Raw genomic sequence first — 14,639 nt, forward strand, 5'->3', positions numbered from 1 at the left:
GTGGCCACAATCTCCAGCCTTTAGCCACAGCATCAGCCCCTATTCAGTTCCATATTCTCCCCATTTCATATTGAATCTTTTCCATAGGCCCTTTTTATATGCAGACCATATAAAGAAGGCACACAGCCAACATGTTACATCATTGGTTACATATTCACAAGTTAATGTTTATGGCATTGAGTATATACACTGAATCAGACTATTTTGGCCTTGACTAACCATAACATAGTTGATTCTCAGCCCTGGATACACGCTAAAAATATAACATAGCCCACTGGAAGCCTTTGCAAGGGGGCCTAATTATAGTCATCTTCGGCCTGCACCAACAATTGTTATAATTACATATATGTTCATTCTAATTTACTATATTTTAAAGGGTATTTCTTTAAATTTATTCAAAGGGATCTTAAATACTTACACTTATTGAGAAAAGACAATATTAGAAGAATATAAATTTAAGTATATTTATGTAAAAATTAAGTATTTCCTCAATGGAAAATAATGTAATTTATAAACAGGACATGAAAATAACTTTGAACTCCTTTAACTCAAAAAGCATAATAAAATCTGAATATATTAGTCAATATACTATGTTTGCAAATGGGAAAACAATATAACATACAGTGATTGGATAAAAGTAAATCTATTCATGGAATTAAACTATAATCAAATTTCATCAGACTTTTTCATGGAGTTTAGAAAATGGATGCTAAAATTTATGTGGCATATGAAATATCTAAGAATTTCCAAACACATCCTTAAACATAGGTATATGATATATGTCAAATAAGAAGTATTGTTTTGAAGGTAGATTGTTTGAAACAGTGTGCTCTTTTATTTTTTTCACAGTACATACAAAGAGATCATTTGAACAGATTAGAGAACCCAGAAATGTACCAATACCTACATGTGAACTTGACATTCTAAGGAGGTTGCACTATAAGTCAATAGGGAGATTACAGACTACTCAGTGAGTTAATTCATGGCACTCTATGTTTCAAATGCAAAAGTAGTATAAATTAATATTAAGAGTATTTTGGGCTGGGGATGTGGCTCGCCTGGCATGCGTGTGGCCCGGGTTAGATCCTCAGCACCACATACCAACAAAGATGTTGTGTCCGCCAAGAACTAAAAATAAATATTAAAAATTCTCTCTCTCTCTCTTTCTCTCTCTCTCGCCTCTCTCACTCTCTCTTTAAAAAAAAGAGTATTTTAAATAGAAAATAATTTTGTGTAAATTAAAAATTAATGGTAAAAATAAATCTCAAGAAATTAGATAAAAATACATGACAGCATTTTTCAGTCTTTGCAGATGTAAATTTTTACATGACAAATGACTAAATTATAAACAAAATTTTACTGAATCAAATTTCAAAAATAAAAACTTCACTGTGACAAAAGAACATTATTACATGTATATAAGAAGCAGAATGAACACATAGTTTATAATTTAAAGAAAAAAAGCAACTCAAAGAAAAAGCAAAACAAACCATTACAAAGATTATTCAAATTTAAATAGAAAAATCAACAGAAAAGAACATCTATATACCTAATAAGTATCTGAAAAGATGACTAACCTCATTCTTAATCAGGGAGATGAAGAATGAAATGACAGCAAAATCTTTTTTGTACCAAATATTTTTTGAAATGTCTCACAGTATTAAGTGTCTAGGTCTTCCTGGGAAAATGAACTTACATGCTTGGCAGCTGATAAAAATTTCCCAAAGGCAATTTAGCAATATCTACTGCACCTGAGAGTTGAAAATTTTTGGCTGAAGTATGTAACTTTTGGATATATAACTTATGGAAACCCTCACACAGGTTCATAATTATGTTAGATAAGTACTGTTTGAAATACACAAAAAGAGTGGGCTGGGGATGTGGCTCAAGCGGTAGTGCGCTCGTTCAATCCCCGGGTTCAATCCTCAGCACCACATACCAACAAAGATGTTGTGTCTGCCGAGAACTAAAAAATAAATATTAAAAAAAAGAAATACACAAAAAGAGGAAATGACAAGTATTATTTTTTCTTCCACATTTTAATTGGTGCATTATAGTTTTATATAATGATGGGATTTCTTGTTAAACATTCAATATAAGAATATAATTTGACCAATACCACACTGCAGCACTTCCCACCTTCCTCAGTGCCTTTCACCCTTTAGTCCTTTTCCTCTGCTGATCTCCTTTTGATATTCATGACATCCATCCCCTTCTTAGTTTTCCATTTTCCTCTCTACCTTCCACATATGAGAGAAAACATACAAAATTTGACCTTCTGAGTTTGACTTATTTTGCTTAAATAATGGTCTCTAGTTTCATCCATTTTACTGCAAATCACATAATTTCATTTTCCTTTATGGCTGAATAAAATTCCATTGTGTATATATACTATATTTTCTTTATCCATTCATCTGTTGATGGCCACCTCAGCTAGTTCCATTATTTGGCTATTGTGAATTGTGCAGTTATAAACATGGATATGCATGTATCACAGTAGTGTGCTGACTTTAATCCTTTAGGATAAATACTGAGGAATTGTATGGCTTGGTCATATGCATGTTCCCTGCCTTTAAAAATGACACAAATACTAACAAATAGGGAACCAGATCATTTGAATATGATATATCCAGACAATGTTATAATTCACACATCATTAAAAATTGAATTAATTAACTTGATTTTGATTGATATAAAAACAAATGATGGGTGAAGCAAGTATGTTGAAAAATAATTGAAAAAAAATCAATAAAGTTGCTCATACTAAGCCAGTAGTTATTCATCAAATACACATTCATTTAAATATTTTTATGACAAGAAAAAATTGGGGTTTGATATGAACATGAGTAAAATATATCTCTTGCCTATGAGGAGAAGATAGAGTATACAAGGATGTGAACATATAAACAAATGATAATAAGATAGCTGTATTACTGGATAAATGCCATAATGAAAGTGTTCACAGTGAGTGTATTAACGCAATTAAAATAATCCATCTATTCTGCTTGGAGTGGCTACAAAAAGCTTCCTGGGAAAGGTAGGCCTCTCTTGGATACTACTTTGCTTTTAGTATGATTCTTCAAAAGTCATCTTATTTTGTTTTTGTTTTATTAAAACATTTTCAGAGGATTTGTCACTGATATACAGGAATGCCTTTGATTAATGGGTGTTGATTTTATATCCTGCCACTTTGCTGAATTCATTTACTAGTTCTAGAAGTTTCTTGGTAGACTTTTTGGGTCTTCTAGGTATAGAATCATATCATCACCAAATAGTGCTACTTTAAGTTCTTCTTTTCCTATAGTTATTCCTTTAATTTCTTTCATCTGTCTGATTGCTCTGGCCAGTGTTTCAAGAACTCTGTTGAATAGAAGTGGTGAGAGAGGGCATTCCTGTCTTGTTCCAGATTTTAGAGGGAATGCCTTCAATTTTTCTCCATTTAGAATGATGCTGGCCTGAGGCTTAGCATAGATAGCTTTTACAATGTTGAGGTAAGTTCCTGTTATCCCTAGTTTTTCTAGTCAAATGCTTTATCTGTGTCTATCGAGATGATCCTGTGGCTCTTATCTTTAAGTCTATTGATGTGATGAATTACATTTATTGATTTCCGTATGTTGATGAGAAAAACTACCCCATTCACAATATCCTCAAAAAAAAAATACTTCGGAATGAACAAAAGAGGTGAAAGATCTATACAATGAAAACTATAGAACCCTAAAGATAGAAATAGAAGAAGACCTTAGAAGATGGAAAGATATACCTTGCTCATGGATAGGCAGAATTAATATTATTAATATGGCCATATTACCAAAAGCACTTTACAGATTCAATGCAATTCCGATCAAAATCCCAATGTCATTTCTAACAGAAATAGAAAAAGCAATTATGAATTTCATCTGGAAAAATAAGAGAACCAGAATAGCTAAAGCAATTCTTAGCAGAAAGAGTGAAACAGGTGGTATTGCTATACCAGATCTTAAACTATACTACAGGGCAATAGTATCAAAAACAGCATGGTATTGGCACCAAAAACAGGCTGATAGATCAATGGTACAGAATAGAGGACACCAAGACCAACCCACAAAATTACAATTATCTATATTAGACAAAGTTGCCAAAACATACACTGGAGGAAAGATAGCATCTACAACAAATTATGCTGGGAAAACTGGAAATACATATGCAACAAAATGAAATTAAACCCATATCTCTCACCATGCACAAAACTTAAATCAAAATGGATCAAGGATCTAGGAATTAAACCTGAGACTCTGCGTCTAATAGAAGAAAAAGTAGGCCCTAATCTCCATCACGTGGGGCTAGGCCCCAATTTCCTTAATAAGACACCTATAGCACAAGAATTAAAAACAAAAATCAACAAATGGGATGAATTCAAACTAAATAGTTTTTTTTTCTAGGCAAGAGAAATAATATGTGAGGTGAATAGGGAGCCTACATCCTGGGAACAAATTTTTACCCCTCACACTTCAGATAGAGCTCTAATCTCTAGGGTATACAAAGAACTCAAAAAGCTAAACACCAAAAAAGTAAATAGCCCAATCAACAAATGGGCCAAGGACCTGAGCAAACACTTCTCAGAAGAGGATATACAGTCATTCAACAAATATATGAAAAAATGCTCATCATCTCTAGCAATCAGAGTGATGCAAATTAAAAGTACTCTAAGATACCATCTCACTCCAGTAAGAATGGCAGCCATGATGAAGACAAACAAAAACAAGTGCTAGCGAGGATGCAGGGAAAAAGGTACACTCATATAGTGCTAGTGGGACAGCAAATTGGTGCAGCCAATTTGGAAAGCAGTATGGAGATTCCTTGGAAATCTGGAAATGGAACAACCATTTGACCCAGCTATTGCCCTTCTCAGACTATTCCCTAAAGACCTAAAAACAGCATACTACAGGGACACAGCCACATCAATGTTTATAGCAGCACAATTCACAATAGATAGACTGTGGAGCCAACCTAGATGCCTTCAATGGATGAATGGATAAAAAAGTGGCATATATACACAATGGAATATTACTCAGCACTAAAAAATAATAAGATCATGAAATTTGCAGGGAAATGGATGGCATTAGAGCAGATTATGCTAAATGAAGTTAGCCAATCCCCAAAAACCAAATGCTGAATGTCTTCTCTGATAAAAGAAGAGTAACTCAAAATGGGGAAGAGAGGAAGAGCATGGGAAGAATATTACCTCTACATAGGGAAGAGGGGTGGGAAGGAAAAGGAGGGAGAAAGGGAATTGCATGGATGGTGGAAGAAGACCCTCATCGTTATACAAAATACATGTATGAAGATGTGAGGGAAAAAAAAAAGAATAGCATTACCCTAGATTAGGTAGAGAGAAGTGATGGAAGGGGAGGGGAGGGGTTGGGGAGATAGGAAGGATAGTAGAATGAAACAGACATTATTATTATTGTGTGTATATATGTGAATGCATGAACAATGTGATTCTGCAACCTGTATACTCAGAAAAATGTGAAATTATAATCCATCTGATTCAAATGTATGATATGTCAAGATCATTATATTGTCATGTGTAACTAATTAAAACAAATAAAAAAGAAAAAAGGTATTGTGTCCAACTACAACTAAAAATAAATATTTAAAAAGAAAAAATAATAAAACATTTTAATTTTCCACATTTCACTTAACATGGGACTGCAAAAATGGAAATGGAATGTAGAAAGAAGAAGTGTTTTCCACTAATCTTTGTAAATTAGGAATTGAAAACATCTGCTTGACTGCAAAGTTATCTGATTTTAGGAACCAAAATGGGAAAAATAGTAGAAGATATGCAGATCCTGTTCTTTTCCAGAGAGGAATAGATGTTCAGGATATAGTCTCTCAGGTTGGAGTTGTAGATAAGATAATGACAGCAAAGATTTCAATGCATCATGGTCACATCTCTGTGGGTCATTACTCTGAACTGTTAAATATATCATAGTGTCATAGAGTTTAATATATTCTTTGAAAAGAAAAAGTAACTCTAGTCCATCTAAGTTACACTATAATTCATGCAGATTATTTCACATGTTCATTTCTCTAATACACGAGAGTCCCAGGAGTGTTTACTGTTTTGTAGAACAGTTTGTACAGGCCCATAAAAATGTTAATATGTGTGTGTGACTTTAAATTCAGCTAGAAATATTTTCTTAACTGTGAAAAACAGATGACAGCCATAGAGAATGAGCTGTAGGAAAGTCAATTATTCTTATGGCATTGCAAGTATAAACTGATCAACAACTGCTCAGATTTTAGCCAAATGAAAACCTTTCAGTCTAGTTCTCCCTGGTACATTTCAGTGGATTTCTGAGTGAAGTATTCATTTAAATAAATATAACTGGTATCCCACCTACCTCAAAAACATTACGGTGAGATTTTTCTCTCTCTTTTATTTGTTGTTCTTTTTTGTTCATTCTTTCTAACTCAGATGAAAAAAAATGGATTAACTAAAATCCTTGGTTCAACATGTATTCTTCTCACATGGATTGCCTGGTTTTATTTTTGAGATTTAATTTTAACAATGTCATAACCAGCCTATACACTATTATAGTTTAGATACTAAGTGTCGCCCAAAAGCTTGTGTGTGATACAATGCCATAAAGCTTGGAGGTGAAATGATTGGGTGGTCTCAACCTAATCCTTGTGTTAATCTACTGATAGGGGTTAACTGGGTGGTAACCTCAGGTAGGTAGGGTATGCCTGGAGGAGATGAATGAGATGCCTTGGAGGCAGCTACTTTGCTCTTGATGAGCAGAGGAACTGTTTCATGAAGCCATGTCTCTACTTGCTGTCCTCTGCCACACCGTTTCACCATGGTGTTATGCCTCACCTGGAACCCTGGGGAATGAAGCTAGCCATCTATGGAAGAAGACCCCTAAAACTGTGAACCCCCAAATAAACTTTTCTTCCTTTAAAATTATTCTCAAGGGGTCTTTTGGTCACTGTGATGAGAAAGCTGACTAAAACAAATTGGTTTCAGAAGTGGGGTCTTGCTGTGACTAACAAGACCATGTAGTTCAGAAGCTTTTAGATTTATTTTGGAATTTGTGGAAGTAAATTTGAGATGTTTATCAATACAAGCTGTAAAGCTTTAGACTATTGTAAGTGGAGCTTAATGGGAAATTCTGGTGGGAGCTCAAAATACCAGAATGTCGATAGAATTGTGGACAAAGCCAGGCTCATGAGCTTTTAGAGGAGAAAGAGGACTTTTCTGGAAATTGAATTACAGGCCATTCAATTCACTTTATGGCTAAGAAGCTGACTGCATTTTTCCCATGCCCTGAGACTTTCTGTGAGGGTGAATTTAAAGGCAATGGACTTCTTAATCAGGTGGAAGAAATTTCTAGGCAAGATGGTATTCAGTCAATGGCATGAATGTTGCTAACAGCCTTTATCCAAAATTCTTGTGATAATTAGGAGCAAAAAGCAAAGCAGAAAGATTTAAAGGTGTGCTTGTTAAAGACAATAGCCTCTAAAGAAATAATCAATACTTTACCCAGAGGCAATAGTAAAGATGGCTTAAGGCATCAGGCATCTCATAAATTGGCAAGACTACACCCATCTCAGGATCTAGGATGTAAAAGTAAAAATGCCTTTGAGAAAAGACCATGGAAGCACCCTACTTACATAGGGGGTGGCCTAGAAAATTGCTTCACCATGCTCAGACACTCAGGAATTCAGAAGCTACAGCAAGTGTGGTCACTGGAGGCTTGGCTGCTGTTCAAGATAACTGCAGATCTTGGTGGCAACAAGCTGGTGCTGATTCTGCAGGAATGCAAAATGCTGGAGTTAGGGGATCATGGAGGCTACCACTGAGATTTCAAAGGAAGGCCTAGAAGACTATTACAGCAAGTTTGGCATCCCCTTAAGCTGCCCCTGAGGAGGTGGTGTGTGAAGAAGGGAGGAGGAAAATGAAGCTACAGTGGAGACCCCAAGATAAATGACAGTAAAGTAGGATGTCTAACAAGGAAAGCTGCAGGAATAAAGTAGGGACAAGCCAAGTGAGAGGCTATGCAGATTTCAACAAGCAAGGTCATAGGGGTAGATCTATACAAGACCTCTGGAGAGAACATTACAATGACATGTGCTTTAGATGCAGGTCATACATCTATAGGACTTGTTTTCCCAGCTGGTTTTCAGTCTTGCTTTGTTTCTATTCTTTGGTTCTATGCCTTATTTCTCCCTTGTGGAATGGAAATGTTTACTATGTGCCATTATATATTGCATATGTGTAACTTGCTTTTGATTTTTTATTGGTTGTTTTTAGTTATATATGACATTAGAATCTGTTTTGATAAAATTATATATCATGCACTGATTATGTCTTGTTCAAATTAGGACCCCATTCATGTGGATGTTTGCTTTAGTTACCTTTTTTTTTGCCACTGTGACTAAATGTCCTGACTAGAACAATTGTAAAGGAGAAGAAAAGTATTTGGAGGCTCACTTTTTCAGAGGTTATAGTTCTGAGAAGCCCAGCTCTATTCCCAAGGGGCTCCAGGTGAGACTGAATAATATAGTAGAAGAGTGTTGTGGAGGCAAGTAACTCACCTGGTGATCAGGAAGCAGAGAGAGAAACTCCACTCTCCAGATACAAATATATACCCCCCAAACACCCTAATTACCACCTCCTCCAGTCAAACCCTACCACTTCAGTTACCACTCCATTAATCACTATCAGGGGATTATTTTACTGATTGGGTTAAAACTCTTATAACCCAATTATTTTTCCTTTGAATTTTCTTTCATTGTCCTACATGTAAGCTTTTTGGGGACACCTCACTTCCAAACCATAACAATGTACATGATGATGGTGGGATATACTTAGGTATTTTCATATATGAACATATGAAAACTAGTTTACTGTCAGACTAATTTTACTGTCTTACCTATTCTTTTTTAAAAAATACTTTTAGTTGTAGATGGACACAATTATTTTTCAATGTGGTGCCAAGGATTGATCCCAGTGCCTCATGCATGCTAGGCAAGCACTCTATCACTGAGCCACAACCCCAGGCCATCTTTCCTATTCTTATTCTCCCCACTTTCCCTTCATTCCCCTTTTTCTAATCTACTGAATTCTTCTTCCCCTCCCCCCTTTAGTGTGGTTTTGTTGAGAGCCACAGCTGAATGGGCCCCAGCAAACTTCCAGCTGCCAGCTGATGATTGGCTCACAGTGGCCCCAGAAAACTTCTAGCTACCAACTGATTGGCTCCTCTGCAGTGATGCTCATTGGGCTGTTTCCCCACCCTTTCAGACCACGGAGCTGCTCATTGGGGGACATTTTTGGCTCCGCACACATGACCCAGCCAATCGGCCTCAAGAGCAGGGGAGGTGGGGGAAGTTGAGAGGCTTGTGGGAAGCCGGTGGTGGCACTTGGGCTCTGAGGGTTTTCCTGAAGAGCTGTGTGGTGTGGTATGTGTGTTCTAAAAATAAAGTTTGTTTCTTTTGACAAGAGGCTCCTGAATTGTGCCCAGCCAGACTGCGGCATTTGGTGGCCTGTACAGGGAACGACTGAGGGTAAGTGATAAGGTAAACTGCTTGCCCCTGAGGGCAGGGCGAGAAGATGGGTAGCCATTTAAAGATTCCTCTTTTGTTTTGTTTTGGTTCTGTTTTAAGTTGCCTGTCCCTGGAGATGTGTAAGATGGAAGAAAAACCGCTCACATCTGAGGAAAAACTATTTGCATTTGAGGAACAGATAGGGAGAAAGGATGGATGGACATTTCAGGAGGATAGAAAGGCTGATATAATGATTTTGTGTTGTTCCACTTTTTTTCATTCTGTCTCAGTTTTGTTTGGCATCATCTTCTTGGGTTGTATTATAGTAGAAATATGGGATCAGAAATTACTAAAAATCAAACGGAAAGAGTGTTAAGTAAATTGTTAGAGGAAGGAGGCATCTCAGTAAAATCAAGAACAGTCAGGGCATACGATGATACAATACAAAAATGTAGCCCATGGCTTTTTAAGGAGGAGTTGTTAAATATATCACAATGGAACCATCATGGTGAAGATTTAAAAAGAATAGAAAAGAAAATCCCAGGGACTCTGCCAGTTGGCACATTGCCATTGTGGACGTTCGTATCTGGTTTGCTTAGTCCAAAGCCTTCAGTTCAGACAATGGTAGAGGAAGGAGAAGACATAAAAATTCAACTAAAAAGAAGGTCTCTCAAGCTAGTCAGACATAGGAAGAAAGTTTAGAGCAGAAAAAGCAATCAGGGGAAAAGTTACAACAGGAGAGACTGCTACTAACACCTTTCTATCACCAGAGGGCATAAAGTGTCCAACCAACAGTGCCACCTCCATATGCTGGGAGGCCTGCAACCCCCACAGTTGATAGTTGGGATCCTGAGACAGGATTTCGAATATTAACATGCCCTGTATTTGAGCAGGCAGGAGGGCAGCAAATTCACCATGCTTTAAATTTCAAAACAGTGAAGCAGCTAAAAAGGCTGTAACAACGTATGGTCCTCAAGCACCCTTCACTGTTAGCATGGTTGAATCCATTACCAACTTGAACATGATGCCAGCAGATTGGGCTAATATGTGTAAAGCTGTGCTAAATGGAGGACAATACCTGTTATGGAAGGTTGCCAATGAGGAATTTTGCAAGGAGACGGCTAGGCGAAATGCAGCAGCTGGTTATACTCAGAGAAATCTAGATATGTTGTTAGGAAAGGGACCTTATGAGGATCAGCAGCAACAAATTGCATATGATCCTGGCGTATACTTACAAATTGTTGTTGATGCGGTTAGGGCATGGGAGACTTTACAAGGACATGGAGGTTTATAAGGTCAATTATCTAAGGTAATACAAGAAGCTAATGAACCTTACACTGAATTTGTATATAGGCTTATTCAAACAGCTACCAGAGTTTTTGGGAATACAGAACAAGCAATGTCATTAATAAAACAACTAGCTTATGAGCAAGCGAATCGTTGGTGCAGAGAAGTCTAATGACTTCATGGAAACATGAAGATTTAAACACATATATTAAATTATGTAGAGACATTAATGAACAAGGGCAAGTCGTGGCAGCTGCAGTACAACAGGTTTTAGATGCCAGGCCAAAAACATGCTACAATTGTGAACAAACAGGACATTTTAAAAGGAATTGCCCCATAGGAGGAGGGTTTAAGAAAACTAGGTATCAAAAGAGTAGAATACCAGGTGTTTGCCCACGATGCCATAGAAGGAGACAGTAAGCTAATGAATGCCATTCTCAAACCACCATAGAGGGTACTCCATTACCAAAAAAAGAACAAGGACCAGGTGTCTATCCACGATATCGTGGAGAAAGGCATCGGGCTCCATTGTCAAAAATGGACAGGGGTCCCAATGTTCCAGGGCCCAAGACCACAAATACACGGGGCACTGGAGGAACCCAGTAACCCCATCAGGGTAGTGCCCAGGACACTTTGTCCATTAAATCCATCACTAGACAAACCAGAGTAAGCGCAGGATTGGACATCTGCGCCTCCGGCAGAACAGTACTAACTCCAGAGATGGGAGTTCAAATCATTCCCACAGGGGTAAAAGGACCTCTTCCCAAAGGAACAGTAGGCTTATTATTGGATTGCAGCTCTTCTACTCTAAAAGGACTTTTGATAAGTCCTGGGGTAATTGATCCCGATTATGAAGGTGAAATGAAAATTATAGCCAGTTCTCCAAAGGGTATATCAGTAATTTCATGAGGAGAGAGAATAGCACAGTTACTAATAATACCCAGCCTACATGATAAATTTTCCAGTTGTACTGTAGAAAGAGGTTCCAGGGGATTAGGCTCCACAGGTGTAGATTGGGCTATGTTTTCTTTAAATTTAGATTCTCGCCCCATGCTAAAACTAAATATTCAAGGACATGAATTTAATGGGCTATTGGATACAGGTGCAGACCTTAGGATCATCTCTCATCAAAAATGGCCAAAACATTGGCCATTACAACAAGCCACTCAAACACTTTGAGGCCTAGGAGTGGCGACTAATCCCCATAGAAGTGCAATGGTATTAGATTGGAAGGATCCTGAAGGATGTGAAGGAACTATACAGCCATATGTATTGGATCATCTTCCCGTAAATTTATGGGGACGAGATGTCCTAGATCAATTAGGTTTGACATTAACAAATAACATCAATCAAAATGCACCCCCTATTATGGCTAGACAAGGTTTTAGGAAAGGAAAAAGATTAGAAAAACAAGAACAAGGTATAGCAGCACCAATACAAATAGATCAAGGAATTGACAGACATGGGTTGGATTTTCAGAAGAGGTCACTGAGACAATAAAAGTTACATGGAAATCAGAAAGACCAGTATGGGTTCCTCAGTGGCCCCTGACTAAAGAAAAGATACAAGCAGCCCATGACCTGGTCAAACAACAATTAGCGGAAGGACATATACAACCTTCTGTATCTCCCCATAATACTCCCATTTTTGTCATCAAAAAGAAATCTGGTAAATGGAGACTATTGCAAGATTTAAGAGCCATTAATAATGAGATGGTTATTATGGGACCTGCTCAATCGGGGATTCCTCAATTGTCTGCTTTGCCAAAAACCTGGTATGATTTAGTTATAGATATTAAAATTATTATTTTTTTTCAATTCCAATTCATCCTGAGGATAATCCATGTTTTGCATTTACTATCCCTGCACTGAATCATGAAGGTCCTGATCAGAGATATGAGTGAAAAGTACTCCCTCAAGGGATGCCTAACACCCCAACTATGTGTCAAATTTATGTTAACAAAGTAATCCAGCCACTTAGAAATCAAAATCCTGAACTAAAAATATTTCACTATATGGATGATGTATTATTAGCACACATAGATAAAAACACATTGATAGAGTGTTATGCCACACTTACAAACTTATTAAAAAATTATAATCTAGAGATAGCAATAGATAAAGTACAATTAATTTTCCAATTAATTATTTAGGAGTTCTATTATCCTCAACCATAGTCCGTCCATCAAAAATTCAAATATGAGTAGATCAACTCAAATCACTTCATGACTTTCAAAAGTTATTAGGAGACATAAATTGGATAACGCCTTATCTAGGTATACCAACAGGAGAGTTGGGACCTTTATTTGATATCCTAAAAGGTCCATCAGAACCAAATTCACCCCGAAAGTTAACTCCTGAAGCAAGAAAGGCATTAAAAATCATTGAAATGTATATGGAAAATATGCATTTGGATAGAATTAATATAAGTTTGCCTTTATTATTTATTGTACTACCAACAAAAAATATTCCTACAGGAGTATTTTTGCAAGAAGGTACATTATTATGGATACATTTATTGTATTCTCCTAACACTATTCTTACTAGGTATCCTGAGGCTGTAGGACAATTAATACTCAAAGGAATAAAAGCAGCAAAGGGAGTGTTTGGAATTTCTCCCAATAAAATTATTACTCCATATACTATGGATCAAATTAATGAGTTAGCTAATGAGTTAAATACTTGGGCAATAATCATGTGCAAATCTAATGTTTCCTTTGATAACCACTTACCATCTAATCCTTTATTGTCTTTTTGGTCATTGCATTCTGTAATGTTTCCAAAAATGACAAGATAAACACCTATCATGAATGCTCCAAATATATTCACTGATGGGTCAAATAATGGTACAGCAGCAATAGTTACACCTGATTGTTGAGAGCCGGCGACCGCACCCTGAAAATGGCGCTGGCTTCCTGCTTCTGATGACTTAGCGGTTAGAGTTGTTAGAAGTAAACAACTCCTTGTAAGGCTGTGGGCTGGGCTCTGGCCTGCTTCCGCTGCGCTGTACCTACTAGACTCCTCCACGTGGTGCTAGTTCATTGGCAAGGCTGGGTACTTAAGCTAGGGCAGACCGACCGCTCGCTCTCTTGTTCCTGTTTTCTCATCATGATTCAAAGGTCCTGAGTAAACTGCTGAAAGAAGAATCCTGTGTCGTGTTTCCCTTACTGGCGAGGGGTCGCGACACCTGATCAAACTTTTACATTTTTAGTACCCAAACAATCAGCTCAAAAGGTAGAGCTTAATGCAGTATTACAAGCTTTTTTGATGTTTAAAGATTCTGTATGTATTTTATTTTCCGATAGTCAGTATATAGTTAATGCTATAGTATCCCTTGAAGATGCTGGTAGGATTTCTACTTCCTCTACTATTTTCTCTTTGCTTTTCACTATACAAAGTCTAATCTGGAACAGAAAAGATCCGTTCTTTATAGGACATATCAGGGCACCTACAGGATTGCCTGGAGCCCTTAATTTGGGCAATGATTTAGCAGATAATACTAGACATGACATACATATTTTCTCTACACTAGAAGAAGCTACAAATTTTCATAAAAAGTTCCATGTCAATGCTAATACTTTACAAAAGCATTTTATAATAACTAAAGAACAAGCTAGACAAATAATAAAACAATGTCAAAATTGTGTGACCTTTTTACCACAAGTTAATCTTGGAGTCAATCCTAGAGGACTGATACCTAACCATATTTGGCAGATGGACGTCATACACTTGCCAGAATTTGGAAAGTTAAAATATTTGCATGTTACAGTTGATACTTCTTCCAGATTTTTGATGGGCTCCCTTCATGCTGGAGAAAAAACT

Source organism: Urocitellus parryii, chromosome X (assembly GCF_045843805.1).
Source record: "Urocitellus parryii isolate mUroPar1 chromosome X, mUroPar1.hap1, whole genome shotgun sequence".
NCBI lineage: Eukaryota > Metazoa > Chordata > Mammalia > Rodentia > Sciuridae > Urocitellus > Urocitellus parryii.